This window comes from Arachis duranensis, chromosome 4, assembly GCF_000817695.3.
Source record: "Arachis duranensis cultivar V14167 chromosome 4, aradu.V14167.gnm2.J7QH, whole genome shotgun sequence".
Taxonomy (NCBI): domain Eukaryota; kingdom Viridiplantae; phylum Streptophyta; class Magnoliopsida; order Fabales; family Fabaceae; genus Arachis; species Arachis duranensis.
Genome location: NC_029775.3, coordinates 94,494,970 through 94,499,883, shown reverse-complemented (window position 1 = coordinate 94,499,883; position 4,914 = coordinate 94,494,970).

Below are 4,914 nucleotides of genomic sequence, written 5' to 3'. Positions count from 1 at the left end.
AATATAAACAAAAAATAAAAAATAAATTTTTAAAAATAATTATTAACTCGTCATATTAAAATCAATAAATAAGCATACATATGAATATTAAATAAAAATATTAAAATAATTAAAATCATGACCTATTAATACACATATGAGATAATTTGAAAAATACAATAAGACGTATAGTTTAAAATTTGATAATATTAATTATAAAAATGTATTAATTATAGACATCATATGTATGAAATTATGAATATCGATGAATATTATGAGTACAAAATTATAGATGCTATTAATATGAAATTATAGATGTTATGTGTATGAATTTATGGATGTTATGGATAAATTTATCAATTGAAAAAATTAATTTAAGAATTTGATATTTTTTTAAATTCAATTATGATAAAATTTTAAAACATATGTGTTAACTTTATAATTACTTATGCAATAACTAAAAAATGATACGTGTATGAATGCAATATCTAATAAACATGAATTTAATTTTTAGATATTAGTTGTATGTAATTATGGATGTTATGTGTATGAACGTATGAATGTTATGTGTATGAACTTAGTTAGTACAATATAATTATAAATGCACATAAAAATACAAAAAAAAAGTTTATTACCATACCTCATCAAAGCTAGTGTGATTTTTCATATTCTCAAAAATTGGTTGACGGACAACAATCTCGTCGGGTGAGTTTGTCTGTTGTTCAAATTCTTCATCACCTTCTACTATAGGTACCGGTCGAATTCAAATGCCATACTATTTGTAATGATAAAGATGACTTCTTGTAAAATTTCTTGGCTTATACACTATGTGCTTGCAATGGTATTATTCTTGTGATTTTTGAATGAACATAATTGAATTAACGGAAAGTATATATTAAAGGGTAGTTTTCATGTTTCATATCTCTATTAAGTCATGATAAAAAGGAATAGAAAATAATTAATAATAAAAAATGGTAAGGATAATAATAATAAAGAACGAAAGCGTTTATGATAAGAATCAATTACAATTATTGAATGTAATTGATATTATCATATCTCCATTAGGCCAAAGAGTAGAACAAGAATCAATTACAATTATTGAATGTAATTGATATTATTATCATTACCGTTATTTATTATATTATTAGTCTTTATTATATTTTAAATATAAAAATTAAATTATAAAAAAATATTAAGTATTGATTACAAGAATGTCTAATAGTAAAGGATATAATATTATAATTAATATCATTAATAAATAAAATTGATAAGAATATGATAAGTGAAATGATAAGAGAGTGGAATAAAAAATAAAATTATTATTAAATGATGTAAACGAAGTATATTATAAAAAATTTTGACTAATTATGACTGAAAAATTTTGGTTATCAAACTTTTTTCGTGCATGCTATAATTGGTTACTTAGTCACAGAAAGTCATAATTTGCGACCAATGTTTTCAACCCAAATATTTTTGGGTAGTTGCTTAAATTAGTGGCTAAATCCGTCACAATCTTCTTTTTGTGACAAATATGATGTCAAATAACTTTCGGTCACAAATCAGTCATTACTATTGTCTATTATGATATATTTTAATAATAGTCGTGTCCCGAAATTTTATTTCAGGCATACTAGATGTTGTGCTTTTGAGTGTGTAACAATTGCGGTTGAGAAAATGTTATGGATAAATTCATATTATAAAATAGACTTACTATTACGAAGATGCATATATAATATAAAATGTTTCCAATTTTATTTTACTTTTGTTTTATTCATAATATTTCTGGAACATTATGTGTCACCAAGAATAATTTAAAATGACTGGTACCGTTGAGTTTGTCTTATAGTTATTTCTGATGTATACTTTTGAAATAAATAATGCTATATATACACCTAAATATTTTTATTAATCAAGTTTAATTAAATTAATTTAACATTAATAAAAATTAATTATAGATAATATTATTTTAAATTTTATTATTTAATTTAATTAGACTTAATTCATAAAAAATTTAAATATGTAGCATTATTCTTTTGAAAAATTATTACCTACAAACTAAAATTTGGAACTTATGTTTTTGGAAATGAAAAAGATCATATGTAATTCATTGTAATATAAGGGTGAATTAGTATGTATTTTATATGGATTTTAATTATCTTTTTAATTTTAAATAACAGATTGGACTTTTAAATTTGAAAAATAATAAAATTTGTAAAATAATTTGAATGTCAGATTTCATAATACATAAATCGGAGGGTTCGATTTGTGTTGAAACAATTTTTTTACCGTAAAACAAATCGAAGGACCTGATTTACATATTTAAAAATTTTTAATACTAAAATATAATTTTAAAGGTTAGATTTGTATGTTTAAAAAAATTAAAATAAAAATAAATATAACCCTTGCTTAGATTTGCATGTTTAAAAAAAAAGTTGAAAGTCATCAGATATATGATCTCCATTCTCCACATAAAAAAATACACAATGTCTCAATATTGTTGAAAAACATCACTACAAGCACAACACCAAAATTAAAAAGCGAAAGTTTGGAGACTTAAATTTGAGAGTGGTCTTTGAAATTAGTGTAGTATATTAAAATTATGATAAATTTTATAGTGTCTATATTGTGGTGACTAAATTGTTTAATTTATTTTTTAAAATAAAAAATAAAATATTTTAAATAAAAAATAAATTATTTAAAATTTATTAAATATTATTTATTTACCTTTTTTAATAACTTAGAAATAATGTGATAGATATCATAACATTCACCTAAAATTATTTTTGAGATTTTAGTTGCACCAAATATATTTTTGAGATCAATAAAAGTGTACTACGTTAGTCTCCAACTCATTTTTCGTTAACAACGTGCAAATATGGTTTGATGACATGGACAGTTAGTGGCTTCGGGGTTTGGCTAGATATAAATTGTATGATGATAGTCGATTAGTGACACGTGTCTCAGCTTGTGCCACGTGTCGCAACATTATTCGTCCATGTGTGATCTACTATGTCATCAACTCATTATTGTAAATGTATCAAATTGGTTTTTGACTTTGCATTAAGTTGCTCATTTTAGTTATTGAAATTGCATGTCGTGACAAAACTACTCCATTCACTATTTTTTTGTATAAATTTAAAATTCTCAATATCTTTAGATATATTAATTTCAATTCTATTTTTTTACATGCCGTTTAAATGCAAGTGCTTTTATAAAATATTTTTAGGTTTTTAGTTTTTATTATACAAATTTTCTATAATAATTTAACATTGATAAATTTTGTGATATATAAATATGTTATTATAAAAAAAATTATATGATTGATTAAATACACTATTGTTTTTGTCCAAAAACACATGTATTTTTAGTAAGAAATCAAGAATTAAAATACACATTTTTATTTTTTCGATTCTTATGAAATACATAATTTTTGGACTTAAAATATATTTTTTAATCAATCATATCATTTTTTTTATTAAGGGTCCGTTTGAATAAGTTCATAAGTAATTTTTTTAACTTTTAACTTATCAAAAGGTATAGTATTAATGTCTCGTACAATTTTCAATATCAAATTATAGCTTTCTAAAAAGCTATTTAAATGCTTATAGAAAAGTTAAAAAAATTATTTTTCTCATAATAATTTTATTTTACCATTCTTCTCTTAAAATAAGCACTTTTAGAACTAAAAAACTAAATACAAAATAACTTATTTATAAGCTACTTTTAATATAAGCATTTGTTGTTTAAACTATTTTTTCAAAAAGAACTTAATTAAAGTATTTACCAAACTGGACCTAAATAACATAATTATTGTTACGAGGCATACCTAAAACTGATTGTGTGTAAATGAGCTAGACAAAAGAGGTTTAAGATAGTCGTGAGGATGCTTAAAATTTCTTCATGTTAGCTCCAAGACAACAATTGTAACTCTTATGAGTACTTCATGTTAGCTCCAAGACAACAATTGTAACTCTTATGAGTACTTGTAAGGAATTTCGATGCTTAAATTCGTAAGAGTTTAACTTGATTTATGTGAGAATTTGATTGAAAAATACCCAAATCTATTGAGATATTTATAGGGAGAGATGATGACTTAGTCAACTAAATTGATGATCTTATCTAAAAAGAGTATATGATTTTCTTTTATTGTATGAGAAGTTAGCCACATCATATAATTATGGGTACTAAATTATTAAAGAAAATATTTTATATGATTAAAACTAAAATCTTAAGAATATTTATTAAAAATATTTGTATTTAAACAAATAAACAAGAATAAATAGCCTTTTTAATAATAAAAGATTGAATCACTAATAATATTAACCATAACTAATTTAAATAAAAGTTACCACCATCAATATTTATCTCCATCTAACATTTTTAACCAAACATTGATTTCACAATAAATATCATTATGATCCTAGGTGATTGTCAAGTGTTCAATATAACAAATGATAATCCAACATGTCATCCAAACTGCCCTTCCTTATTCTATCTTTGAAATAACATATCATTCTTTTTCTGAAAGAAACTAACTCAACACAACAAATAAAGCTTACGAAGAATAACAAACAGAAGCAGTAAACTATATAGAAAGAAAAGAAGATTAGACAACACACAGAACGCTTAATTTGTTATGAACTTCAACTTTCAAGCAAAATGCTCCAATTTGTTATGCGTTAATTTGTTTCGCATTTACAAATAGAAAGCACGAAGAAAAAGAAAAGAGAAGCAAAATCGGATTCAGATCTTCTCATCTTCTCGAATAGTGGCTCTTTCTCCTCTAGGATTGGGCTCCCTCCTTGCAAATAGCCTTCGACAACTACACAAGTCCGATTCACAAACGTTGAATGACGGTTCAGAACAACGATTTCGTTGAATTTATCGGAACAGAAACCGCTATTGTTAGAAAGCTCTCTTTTTTCTTTGTACGAA